At 42.4% G+C, this 14,307-nt stretch overlaps 1 long non-coding RNA gene and 1 pseudogene across 1 annotated transcript in view; one reads left to right on the top strand and one right to left on the bottom strand.

Moving 5' to 3' along the window:
- Positions 1 to 14,307, bottom strand: part of LOC135362227 (uncharacterized) — a 69,703-nt gene that overhangs the window by 37,138 nt on the left and 18,258 nt on the right. Inside the window, exons 2-5 of the long non-coding RNA XR_010406705.1 lie at positions 11,316 to 11,403; positions 9,315 to 9,517; positions 9,066 to 9,227; positions 2,447 to 2,654 (exon numbers count right to left, since the gene is read on the bottom strand). This is a non-coding gene — a long non-coding RNA (uncharacterized LOC135362227). The remainder of the gene's footprint in view (positions 1 to 2,446; positions 2,655 to 9,065; positions 9,228 to 9,314; positions 9,518 to 11,315; positions 11,404 to 14,307) is intronic.
- On the top strand, positions 9,811 to 10,425 carry LOC135362201 (cilia- and flagella-associated protein 276-like; annotated as a pseudogene).

Raw genomic sequence — 14,307 nt, 5'->3', positions numbered from 1 at the left:
ACAGCCTTTCTTTCTTTCTTTCTTTTTAAGATTTATTTGTTTATTTGAGAGAGAGAGAGAGAGCATGAGTGCATGAGTAGGGGCAGGGGCAGAGGAGAGAGGGAGAGAATCTTCAAGTAGACTCCCTGTTGAGTGCAGAGCCAATCACAGGGCTCGATCCCATGACTCATGAGATCATGACCTGAGTGGACACCAAGAGTCAGACATTCAACCAACTGAGCCACCCAGGTACCCCTTTCTTTTCTTACTGGATTCAGGTGTTCAGATCACAGGCTGACTGTGGAGATGATGGAACAGAGAAGTCAGTGACCACACATAACAAGGAATAGAGTCTTAGCCAAAGCCATTTGGAAAAGCCACCACACAAACAAATGACTATCAACCTTAAAAGGCACCAACATCAGGGGTACCTGGCTGGCTCTGTCGGTTAAGCATCTGCCTTCAGCTCAGGTCATGATCTTGGGGTCCTAGGATCAAGCCCCGCGTTGGGCTCCCTGCTCAGCAGGGAGTCTGCTTCTCTTTCTCCTTCTTCCCCACCAACCCCCCCCGATCATGCTCTCTCTGTCTCTCAAATAAATAAATATAATCTTAAAAAAAAAAAGCACCAACATCAATCCCCAGGGAGGGAGAAAAATGTGATTTCCAGAGTTATCACATTACAGTATTCAAACTGTCCAGTTTTCAACCAAACATTAGGAAGCATACAAAGAAACAGGATGGCTTATTCACAGGAAAGAAAGAAACGGTCAGAAACTATCCCTGATGAAGCCCAGACGTTAGATTTATAAGACAAAGACTTTAAATGACCTGTGTTAAATATGCTCCAAGAGCCAGAAGGAGCCATGGGCAAAGAACTCAAGGAAATCATGAGACTGAAGTATGAATTAGTAGGGAATCGTCTTAGAGAAATAGGAATTATTTTTATAAAGAACCAAATAGAAATTCTGGAGCTGGAAAGTACAACAGCTGACATGAAAAGTTCACTAGAGGGGGGTCAACATCCCAGAAGAACACCCTGGACCCAGTAAGTAATTGCTCCCCATTCCAACTGTACGCTGCTTACAAGACACTCACTGTAGATCCAAAGACACAGGGGCGCCTAGCTGGCTCAGCCAGTAGAGCACATGACCCTTGATCTCAGGGTCGTGAGTTCGAGCCCATTGTTGTGTATAGAGATTACTCAAAAAGTAAAATCTTAAAAAAAAGCAAAGACACAAATAGGTAGAAAGTAAAAGGATAGAAAAGCTATTCCACGCAAAGAATAACCAAAGGAGCTGGGGAGGCTAGGTTAATATCAGACAAAATAGATTTTAACTAAAAAATTGTTACAAGAGACAAAGACTTTATGTAATGATAAAAGGACCAATTTACCAAGAAGGTATAACAGAAAGATATACACACCAAACCAGAGGCCCAAAATAAATGAGGCAACACTGATAACCAAAGGGAAAAATTGATAGTTATACAATAATAGTTGGAGACTTTGATATCCTACTTTCAATAGTAGATAAAGCATCTAGACAGAAGATCAATATGGGAATAGAGGATTTGAACAACACCATGGACCCATGGGGCCTAACAGACTCACAAAGCACTCCACCCAACTACAGCAGAATACACATTCTACTCATGCGTACATGGAGCATTTGCCAGGATAGACCTTCTAATGTTATGTTTTCAGGTCATAAAACAATTCTCTTTAAATGGTTGAATCATATAATGTATCTTCTCTGACCATAATAAAATGAAACTAGAAATCATTAATGGGAGAAAAACAAAAATTCACAAATAATTGAAATTAAACAACTCTTAAACAACCAGCAGGTTAAAGAAGAAATCACCAGGGAAGCTAGAAAATACTTAGAAACAAATGGAAATGAAAACACAGCATACCAAAATGTACGTAATGCAGTGAAAGCAGGGATCAGGAGTAATATATGGATATAAATGCTCACATTTGTTTTATAAGTAAGCTCTATACCCAATGTGGGGCTTGAACTCAACTCTGAGATCAAGAGTTGCACGCTTCACCAACTGAGCCAGCCAGGCACCCCTAAATGCTTACATTTGAAATAAACAAACAAGGGGCGCCTGACTGGCTCAGTTGGTGGAGCGTGCAATTCTTGATCTTGAGGTTTTGAGTTGGTACCCACAGTGGGCCTAGAGCATACTTTAAAAAATAAATTAAATTAAAACAAATAGAGATTTGGGGAGAATGGCGGCCTGGAGAGGGCAGGGAAGCTGCGTGCCCTTTCTCCAGACCTCACCCTACCTCACTCCTCCACCTGGCTGTTCCTGAGTTACATCCTTTTATAATCAACCACTGATCTGGTTCCATAGGACGGAGAGTGCAGTAAGAAGAAAATGGTGGCCATGATGACAGTGATCAAGTTGGTGAATGCTGGACTGGAAGCGAGAGCTGATTACATGTCTTTCATTGCTATACCTTTGCTTCATCCTGGGATCAGAGTACAACGGTCTAATGGAATTCATCAGTTCAAGTGTCAGGAGTGGTGCTTTGTGTTGTCTAAGCCACCCCTGGGACCATTGGCTGAGACCGTGATGACCAAACAAAAGGTGCAAAAGACAGCCAAGCAGGTAGAAATGTCCCTGCAAACATGTGCAGCCAGAAGATCCTTTGAAACCTCGATCACCTGTTCAAGAAAGAAACAAGAGAGAAACAAGACCAACAATATTTGTTACTGATGAAGAGAGTGAATCAAAATAAGAGACCACAGCTTCAGCTGAAGCAGAATGAAGTGACTCAGGAGAACTCTGCTGATCCAAGTAATACACTGTATATACAGAGGCCTCGAGACCTGTAACTCTGTAGTTTCCAGAGAAGTCTGTGGAGAAATGGCCAACCATGTAGAGAGCAAATGTTATACCAATGGGGTACACAGATTGCAATGATTAAAGTCAACAAGATATAGGGGCTCCTGGGTGGCTCAGTTGTTAAGCGTCTGCCTTCCGCTTAGGTCATGATCCCAGGGTCCTGGGATTGAGCCCCACATTGGGCTCCCTGCTCGGTGGGAAGCCTGCTTCTCCCTCTCCCACTCCCCCTGCTTGTGTTCCCTCTCTCACTGTGTCTCTCTGTCAAGTAAATAAAATCTTTAAAATAAAGAAATAAAATCAACAAGATAAAAAAAAATAAAACAAATAAAACAAAAACAAAGAAATAACCTGGCTTTACATCTTAAGGAACTAGAAAAGGAAGAACAAACTAACCCAAAGCCAACAAAGGAGGGAAATAATAAAGATTATAGCAGAAATAAAATTGAAAATCAACAAGGCAAATAGAAACAACAGGCAAAAAGCTGGTGCTTTGAAAATCAATAAAATTGGCACACCTTTAGCTAGACTGACTAAGAAAAAATCAGATATAGACACAGCGGTATTATTACTGACCTGCCAGAAATAAAAAAGATTATCAGAGAATACTATCAGCAACTGTATACCAACAAATTAGATAACCTAGATGAAATGGATAGATTTTGAGAAACATACAAATTACCTAAACTGACTCAAGAAGAAATTAAAAATCACAACAGACTAAAGAAGACATCCAGATGGCCAACAGACACAAGAAAAAATGCTCAACATCACTCATCATCAGGGAAATGCAAATCGAAACCACAGTGAGGTATCAGCTCACACCTGTCAGATCAGCTCTTAACAAAAAGACAAAAGACAACAAGTGTTGGTGAGAATGTGGAGAAAAGGGATGTCGGTGAGAATGCAAACTGGTGCAGCCACTGTGGAAAACAGTATAAAGGGTCCTCAAAAAATTAAAAGTAGAACTACTGTATGATCCAGCTATCCCACTTCCAGGTACTTATCTGAAGAAAATGGAACATCTGTACCCCCATGTTCATTGCAGCATGATTTACAATAGCTAAGATATGAAAGCAACCTAAGTGTCCATCAATGGATGAATGTTCATCAAAGGATGCATGTCCATTCATCAGTGGATGAATGAATGAACATCAACATGTTCTTTATGTGTATAGTATATATAAAAGGGAACATTATTCAGCCATTAAAATTCAACCATTTCAACCATTAAAAAATGAAGTCCTGGGGCACCTGTGCGTCTCAGTTGGTTAAGTGTCTACCTTCGGCTCAGGTCATGGTCTCAGGGTCCTGGGATCGAGTCCCGCATCAGGCTCCCTGCTCAGTGGAGAGCCTGCTTCTCCCTCTCCCTCTGTCCCTCTCCCTGCTCCTTCTGCCTCTTACTCACTCTCTCTCTCTCAAATAAATAAATAAAATCTTAAAAAAAATAAAATAAAATCCTGCCATTTGCAAGAACATGGATGAAGCTTGAGGGCATTTTACTAAATGAAATAAGTCAGACAGAAAAGATAAATACTGTATGATTTCACTTATATCTGGAATCTAAAAAGAAACAACAAAACAAAACAAACAAAAACCATGAGCTCATGGATATTGAGTTGCTGGAGGCAGGGAGCAGCAGGGGAGGGAGGCAAAAAATGTCTAAAGATGGTCAAAAATTACCCATTTTCAGTTATAAAATGAATAAGTCATGAGGATGTAATGTGCAGAATGATGACTATAGTTAATAATACTATATTGCATGGGCGCCTGGGTGGCTCAGTTGTTAAGCATCTGCCTTCAGTTCAGGTCATGATCCCGGGGTCCTGGGATCGAGCCCCGCATCGAGCCCCGCATCGGGCTCCCTGCTCAGCGGGAAGCCTGCTTCTCCCTCTCCCACTCCCCCTGCTTGTGTTCCCTCTCTCGCTGTATCTCTCTCTGTCAAATAAATAAATAAAATCTTTAAAAAAATAATAATACTGTACTGCATATTTGAAACTAATTAGAGGATTGAATCTTGAAAGTTCTCATCACAAGAAAAAACTTTTTTATAACTATATATAATGATGGATGTTTCCTGGACTTATTGTGTTGACCATTTTGTAATACATACAAATATCGAATAATTATGTTGTACACCTGAGACTAATATAATGTTATCTCAATTATATCTAAATAATAAATAAATAAATAAATTGCAACATACCTCTAACAAGTTAAGAAATTGAATCAGTCCTTTAAAAAGACTCTCAAGAAAAGGGCGCCTGGGTGGCTCAGTCAGTTAAGTGTCTGAGTTTCAGCTCAGGTCGTGATCTCAGGGTTGTAGGGTCAGGCCCCTCGTTGGGCTCTGTGCTCACCGTGGAGTCTGCTTGGGATTCTCTCTCTCCTCTTCCTCTGCCTCTCCCCTTGCTCACTCGCTCTCTCTCTCAAATAAATAAATAAATAAATAAATAAATAAATAAATAAATAAATAAATAAATAAAAGACTCCCAACAAAGAAAACCCAGGACCAGGTGGCTTTATTGGTAAATTTTTTTTTTAAGACTTTATTTATTTTTCAACAGAGAGAGAGAGACAGCGAGAGAGGGAACACAAGCAGGGGGAGTGGGAGAGGGAGAAGCAGGCTTCCCGCTGAGTAGGGAGCCAGATGTGGGACTCAATCCCAGGACCCTGGGATCATGACCTGAGCGGAAGGCAGACGCTTAACGACTGAGCCACCCAGGTGCCCTATTGGTAAATTTTACCAAACATTTAAAGAAGAATTAATATCAATCCTACTCAAACTCTTCCAAAAAATAGAATGAGAGGGAACACTATCTAACTCATTCTATGAGGTCAGCATTACCCTGATACCAAAGCCAAACAAAGATACCACAAGGAAATAAAACTATCAACTAATATCAATTATGAATATAGACCCAAAAATCCTCAATAAAATAATGGCAAACTAAATCCAACAGCCTATCAAAAAGATTACATCCATGGCCAAGAGGCATTTGTCTCAGGAACGCAAGGGTGGTTCAACACAAGAAAATGAGTCAATGTAATAAACTACATTCATAGAACAAAGAGGAACAATCCACACAATCATCTCAATAGATGCAAAATAAATAAATAAATAAAAGCATTTGACAAAATGCAACACCCTTTCATGATAAAAACACTCAGCAAACTAGGACTAGAACTTCTTTAACATGATAAAAGGACATTTATGAAAAATCCACAACTAACATCGTGATCAATGGTGAAAAATGAAAGCTTTACTCTTTACTCTTCAGATCAGGAACAAGACAAGGATGCCCATTTTCACTACTGTTTCTCAACACTACTAGAAGTCTTAGTTAAAGAAATTAGTCAAGAAAATTTCCATGTGGGGCGCCTGGGTGGCTCAGTCGGTTAAGCGTCTGCCTTTGGCTCAGGTCATGATCCCGGGGTCCTGAGATCAAGCCCCGCATCGGGCTCCCTGCTCTACAGGAAGCCTGCTTCTCCCTCTCCCACTCCCCCTGCTTGTGTTCCCTCTCTCGCTGTGTCTCTCTCTGTCAAATAAATAAATAAAAATCTTTAAAAAAAAGAAAGAAAGAAAGAAAAAGAAAATTTCCATGTCTCGGCTATCGTGAATAAAAGATATGTTTTCTCCAAACAAGGCAGAGGACAGAGGCATAAGATTCCACACAGTTCAGTACAACCACAGCCCAGTTCTGTTGCCCTCAGTTGACCCTTGAATTTTCCATCATATTATAAGACGGTTCCATAGTTTTTACTAATTGAGGGGTGAATTCTAAAGTGGATAACTTTATTCTTATTTCCGTCCTTCTGAGAGTTTAGAAGATACCTCACTGTTAGCCCTATGTACCTCTGATATCCATAGTTCAAGAATTCAAGATGAAAGATGGAAGATGTTAATGTCACCAGCATGGTGAATAGTTGGCTTTATTAGGGAGGCCTGTTTCCCAGTCAGGACCCCACAGAAAGTGGGCTTTATATTTTTTGCCTTGGGTTGAAACTCTGAGTTCCTTGGTTTCTCAATTGCAAGGGCTAAATCACTTTACAAGGGAATACCTAAATATTGGTCAACTTTGAGGGGGCCTGTTTGTTTGTTTTAAATAAAAAGATGAACTTTTGATTTTAGATTTACAGAATTCTTGAGAAGATAATACAAAGAGTTTCCATATACCCTGCACCCAGTTTCCTCTATTATTAGCATCTTACGTTAGTAGGGTACATTGGTCACAATTAGTAAACCAATTGTTGGTACTTTATTATTAATTAAGGTCCATACTTTATTCAGATTTTCTGTTTTCCCCTAACATCCTTTTTCTGTCCCAGGATCCCACGCAGGATACCACATTACATTTAGAAGTCAAATCTCCTTAGGCTTCTCTTGGCCGTAACAGTTTCTCTGGGTTTTCATGTTTTTGATGACTTTGACAGCTTTGATCAGGTATTTTGTAGAATGTCCCTTTGTTTTGATTCCTCTGATGTTTTTCTCGCGATTAGTACCATTCCGGTCGTATTGTGTCAAGGTTACCTACCAGCAATATGACTCATCACTGTGGACTTAACCTTGATCACTTGGTTGAGGATTTGCCAGTTTTCTCCCCTGGAAAAGTACTCCTTTGGCTCTCCCTTCCAGTACTGTCCTCTTTGGCGGAAAGTTGAGCGGGCCAGTGTCTCCATGCTATGAACTTTTTAAGCTTTGCATTCCTCTGGTGGCCTGCCTTCCCTTGATCAGAACAACACCCACATTAATGCACATGAGCACACACGCACTTCCTGAGTGGCCACAGACACCTTTTCCAGAGCCCTTTTCCCCTTCCTTGTGCATCGCTTGCTCTCGATACAGTGAGTCTGCACTGTACTTTGAAGAAATATTCTCATGAAGCAAGAATTGGGCACGTGGGTGTCACAAGGCAGCAGGAGACAGTTTCTGTGACCCGCGGTGAAGAGGCTGTGAGTGGTGGAGAAGGCTTGTTTGTTTGTTTAAGGCTGTCGGCGGTGACACGTGGGGCAGCTAATCACCACATCACTCATCGACAGCATAATTATCGTCCCTGTTAAAACATCAGTGCCTGCTAGCAAGTATCATTAAGTTTAAATTGGATCCCTGAGCAATGTTTTAATTACAATATTTGAATTTTTAAAACGAACTCATAGAAAGATTAATTGCCTACGGTAATTAGTGATTTCCTCCTATTGGACAGAAATATGCAATGTATGTTTTCTTACAATGTATTTTTGAAGTAAGTGAGGATTTCATCCTTGCAGCACTAGGGTGGGCTTATGTGTATGATTCATTAATTGCATCTCACTTCTTATTAGAATATATTAATTCTAAATATTATATTTTATATATAACATATAATATGTATTATGTTACATATAGTATCTCATATATGCATATTATATGTTTATTTATAAATATGTTTGAATGTTTATATATTTATAGATAAATATAATATGGAGAATAATATAGAATGTAATAGTCCATGTTACATCATATATATTCTATATTCTATTAAATGTTATATATAATCGATTATTAAATTCTATATTCTTATTAGAATATATATGCATGTTTATAAAACATCATCATGGGTGAAAATTTGACAGTGGGGAATGGCAAGATGCCATTTCTTTTTTTTTTAAGATTTTATTTATTTATTTGAGAGAGAGAGAGCACAAGTGGAGCGGAGGGGAGAGGCAGAGGCAGAGGGAGAAGCAGGCTCCCTGCTCAGCAGGGAGGCAGATGCTTAACCAACGGAGCCATTCAGGTGCCCCGGGAAGTCATGTTTTAATTAAAATAGAAAATGTACTCCTCGGTATTGACCCTATGCTTTTTAGGCTCCCATGGAGCAGACGTGGACACGCTGGCCCTGGCAAACAAGGCAAGCTGATTGAGAATGTCAACCTTCATCCCTACCCAAAGAGGCTTTGCCCACTGCCACTGTGTTTGGCCGGGCAGGCTGTGCACTGCACAACTCCAGAGAGCATCATTCATTCAGAGTCTATAGTATGGCCATCCTGAGAGTCTCCTAGAGTTGTACCATGTGGCTCTGGGTCTCCCATAAATTATGTATGTGGCAGAGAGGTTTTCTGAACACTTACCTCACTTTTCTCTTTCTTTTTTTAATCCAATGTGCTCCTAGGACTTACTATTTAATAACTTACCCGTCTTGTATCTAATCCATTTGGATCTACCATCAACGCCTAGGAAGGGCAGTCTGGCCATTTACCATCATTGGATCCTTTGCTCTCTGTCACTCAACAAATAGGTACCAGCACTCCAGTCTATGCCTCTCAGTGGGCTTTCCTTCTCTTCTTTTGAAAGGCAGGCATGGAGAATCTTTTCTTTCCTGCAATCCCATGACCCACAGGGGTACAAAGTCTATCGAGATCTGCTGGAACAGAGAACCACTTAAAGTCATACTGGAAACTTGCATGTAGATATTCATGGCAGTGTTAGTCATAATATTCAAACTCACATGTCCATCCACTGATGAATGCATAAACAAAATGTAGTATATCCATACAGTAAAATGTTATCCTGCCACAAACAGGAATGGATTCCTGTCACCTGCTACAACATGGCAGAACCTTGAAAACATGATGCTAAGTGAAAGAAGTCAGACACGAAAGGCCACATGTTGTATGATTCCATATATCCAAATGTTCAGAACAGGGAAATCTAAAAAAAAAAAAATTTTAAGATTTTATTTATTTGTCAGAGAGAGAGAGAGAGCACAAGCAGGGGGTGTGGCAGGCAGAGGGAGAAGCAGGTTCCCCACTAAGCAAGGAGCCTACGTGGGACTCAATCCCAGGACCTAATCCCAGGACCCTGAGATCATGACTTGAGCTGAAGGCAGATGCTTAACTGACTGAGCCACACAGGCGTCCCCAGAACAGGCAAATCTAGACAGACAATAGATTAGTGGTTGCCAGGCGTGGAGGTAGGAGGTTGGGGAGTGACTGCTCACGGATATGGGGTTTCTTTTCAGGGTAATGAAACTGTTCTAAAATTAGGCAGTGGTGGCACTCACACCAGCAGCTCACTCTGCATTTTTACCGTGCCTTTCACCCAAGACACTTTCCAGCACCCCACGTTGGATAATGATGATACCTTCCTGGGAAAACTCTAGGCTTCCAAGAAACTGCCATCTAAGAACCCAGCTCACCTTGCTCAGCAACAGGAACCCTGGAGTCAGCTCAGCTCAACTCCCACAATCACCTCCATGAGGCGGGATGTTTATTTTTTTGATCCTGAGATACCAAAGGATGACCTGGATTTCTGCTTAGCAGCCTTGTACAACCACCACACAGGGACATTCAAGAACAAAAGTGAAATACTCTTACACCAGGAGACCACCCAGGATACCCATGGAATCATCAAGATCCAACTCCCTGGAGAACTTTTACCCCTTCCTCCGCCACCTTCCATCATTTCCCGAGCTAACATCAGACACTGGATCAACCTGAAGAAGGAGTCTATCCATAGCATCGAAGGATCCATAGTGTCCCCTCACACTGTAGCCACGAATGGAGGCTATTCGAGAAAGAATGATGGTGGCTTCTTCTCTACCTAATGTTGACAGGTCCCTGGACTAATTAATCATAGTGGAACATCCTGAGGCCCACCTCCATTAAATAGAACTGTGCTGGAAAAAAATAAAATAAGGGGCACCTGGGTGGCTCAGTCGTCAAGCGCCTGCCTTTGGATCAGGTCATGATCCCAGGGTCCTGGGATCGAGCCCCGCATCGGGCTCCCTGCTCGGCGGGAAGCCTGCTTCTCCCTCTGACCCTCCTCCTGCTTGTGTTCCCTCTCTCACTGTGTCTCTCTCTGTCAAATAAATAAATAAATAATAAAATAAAATTAGATAGTGGTGACGGTTGCACAACTCTGTGAATATACTGAAAACCACTGACTTGTTCACTTTAAAAGGATGGATTTTATGGTGTATATGTCAATAAAGCTGTAGAAAAGTTTAAAAATCATATCAGAATGACAGAACTTTAGAGATGCATTTTAGGGGTCTCTAGACACATTCCTCCTTTTACATATGAGAAAAATAAGGTTCTAAGCAGTTGCTTGATTGTCCACCATCACAATAGTCTGTTAATTGCACCACTGTGATTCACTTGTTAGGGAGAAGGTGCTTTTGTGAGAGTACAAATCACATGCACGGGGCTGTTGCTGTAACCAAGAGACAGTACTCTCAGCAAATTACATTTCCCAATGCAAAGTGCAGTTTTGGTATATTCCTGAACTTCTATTACACTGACGGCAGTTGTTTATGCCCACCTCCCAGGGAGTTAGCATATTAAGTTTTTAGAATGCTTAAACCTGCTTGGGCAGCCTGGGTGGCTCAGGGGGTTAAGCATCCAACACTTGATCTTAGCTCACATCTTGATCTCATAGTTGTGAGTTCAAGCCCCGTGCTGGGTCCCCACACTGGACATGGAGCCAATCTTAAAAAAATAAAAAATACCTGGTTACCTATCTCCCTTCTGATCTTCTCTCCAGTGATGAGCCCATCTCTCTGCTTAGAGATGAATGTAATACCTTCAGCTCATGCACTGAAAAAGAATAAACAATCAGAAACATAGAACTGTATTAATTAAACAATACAATGAACACTTTAAAGGATACTTTCATCCCACTTCTGGGCCAATAAGGACAGAATTACAGAGAAAGGAGAGATGGAAGAAAGAGACACAAGGAGACAAGGAAGAACTCCAGAGATGAGGACAAAGACCAGGGTCTCCTCTGCTCTATATCAAGGAACAATAGCTCTGAATCCCCTACAGTGACCCCTGCAGTCTCCCCACCACCCCTGGGAGGCCTGGCCTAAGACCACCTTGACCAAATGCCGCCCCCATTCTAGAGCCATTAACATTGGAAATGGAGATTTATTGAGAGAATTCTCTTCCAGATGAAATGGCCCCTACTTTGTTAACCTTGGAGGCAACATTCCCTAAGGCCTCCTGAGTTCTAAAATTCCCTTCATCCAGGATCTTAAGAGTGGAAGGAAGGAGCAGACCAACACTTCTGGTAAGAACACTTGCTATGGGTCAGATAAAACTTGGAGGCTCCCTAAGGGCCCTGGAGCGATGAGGGAAGACAGCAGCTGGGCACAAGCCACAAGCACTGTCTCGTCAGAACCACTGTGGCCTTTAGCGTGGCTGGACTTTAATAAAGCTCCACTCTGCAGACCCTCCCGCGATCGCTTCACCCCGCCACCGGCAGCCCCTGTCCTGCTCTGCCATTTGACCGACCTGGTCCCACAGGGAACAGGCCCGGCCATGAAACTCTACATTTAGGCTTGTGCTTGGGCAATGTTGACTGTGCTGCTTTATTAAACAAAGTTTTTCAGAGACCAAAACTTCATTTTTCTAAAGTAGAGATGTATCTATTGAAAACACATCGGGGCGCCTGGGTGGCTCAGTTGGTTGGGCGACTGCCTTCGGCTCAGGTCATGATCCTGGAGTCCCGGGATCGAGTCCCGCATCGGGCTCCCTGCTTGGCGGGGAGTCTGCTTCTCCCTCTGACCCTCCTCCCTCTCATGCTCTCTGTCTCTCATTCTCTCTCTCTCAAATAAATAAAATCTTAAAAGAAAAGAAAACACATCAACCACCAAACTGGGCAATTCTCCTAAATTTTATCCCTTCAAGGACATGAAACTTGAGTCAAATAAGCAAGGAGTCTACATTGGGCACCTGCTGTGGGTCAAGTATGAATTCCATTACTCACAAGGATTTCACATACATAATAAGCGGAAGGCTGGTGTAAGGGGAAAGGAACGGATGAGAGGGTGTTGCTGTTAGGATTGTGACGAGGTTATAGCAGACACCACTGGTTCTCACCCCCCACCCCTGATGGAACCCCTCACCCTTGCTGAGACCACTCCAATATGGTAATTCCAAGTCCCTCAGCAGGAATCGGTTCAGAATCTCAGCCCAGCAATGCATGGCCTTGACCTGGGTCTGGTATTGATCATGAGCTGGGCACATGGTCCCATCCTATTGACAGAAGAGACTTTGTTCCATGGCTGGGGGAGGTGCCTCTCTCCCGCTGGATGTGAACAAGTGAGCACGTTGTCCCAGCTGCTGAAGAGGGAAGCCCCTGTGAGGACAAGGCAGACACATGAAACAGAACTAGGATCCAGAGAAACTGAGCCAGGGCCCTGCCCAGACCATACCTGGGTCTAGTGTACTCTAGACATCCTGTCGTTCTGCATCATACATTTCTTCACTTCTTTTGTTGCTTTTTTAAATCATGGTATAGTACACATAACTTAAAACTTACCATCTTAACCATTTTGAAGTGTACAGTTGAGTAGTCTTAAGTATAGACATGCTGAATACTACCCACCCCAGCCCTGCCCAACCACCGTTCTACTTTCTTTTTTTTTTTTTTTTTTGCGTAAGATTTTATTTATTTCTTTGAGAGAGAGAGAGAGAGCACAAAGGGAGAGTGAGCAAAGAGCCTGATGTGGGACTCGATTCCAGGACCCTGAGATCATGACCCAAACCTAAGGTAGACACTTAACCGACTGAGCCACCCAGGCGCCCATCTACTTTCCGTCTTTTTGACCAGTCTAGGTACCTCACCTAAGTGGGATCACATAGTGTTTGTCCTTCCATGACTGGCTTATTTTACTCTGCATAAAGTCCTCCAGGTTCATCCATGTTGTCTCATGTGTCAAATTTTCCTTCCTTTTTAAAAAAATTTTATTTATTTTAGAGAGAGAGAGAGAGAGCATGCACATGCACAAGGAGGGAGGGAGGACAAGCAGACCCTGCACTGAGTGTGGGGCTCAACATGGGGGCTCGATCTCACAACCCTGGGATCATGACCTGAGCCGAAACCAAGAGTCAGTCTCTTAACCAACTGAGCCACCCAGGCACCACCCCAGACTTTCCTTCCCTTTTAAGGCTGAATAAGATTCCATTGCGTAGATGTGCCACATTTGGTGGACCCAAGCATGCATCTGTTGATGGACATGGGGGTTTCCACCCTGGCTGTTGGGAATAATGTCACTCTGAACATGGTGTACAAATATCTGAATATTCCTTTTCTTTTAAGCATTGAAAGTTAGTTTGACTCATGGGCACAATTTGCTCCAGAGCTCAGTACTGGATTGCTGGTTGTTGGAGCTGTATCATAGTTCAACTTCTTCCTCTGCCCAATCCCATTCTCCTGTTTTCCTTTCACAAGCATTGATCTCTAGTAAATATCTTGCATCCCTATTTCTTTGGAAATGCCCTGAATAAACATCTCTCTGCCTTTGTCCACCACCCTCCACCTTACCCTGACCCTACTTCTCTGGGCATCAGGCACATGGAACTCTCTTCAATCCTCCATCTGAAGCCTCCAGTCATCTAGACCCCCTCCAAGTACCTTCCCAAAGCCTCTGAGACAGGAACACATTGGCAAAACCAGCCCAGCCCAGAGGTTATGTAGGCTGAATTGGCTCCTGA

This window comes from Mirounga angustirostris, unplaced genomic scaffold, assembly GCF_029215605.1.
Source record: "Mirounga angustirostris isolate CCGP_5_RB_7025 unplaced genomic scaffold, mMirAng1.0.hap1 SCAF_12, whole genome shotgun sequence".
Classification (NCBI taxonomy): Eukaryota; Metazoa; Chordata; class Mammalia; order Carnivora; family Phocidae; genus Mirounga; species Mirounga angustirostris.
This window is presented reverse-complemented; position numbering and strand designations above follow the sequence as displayed.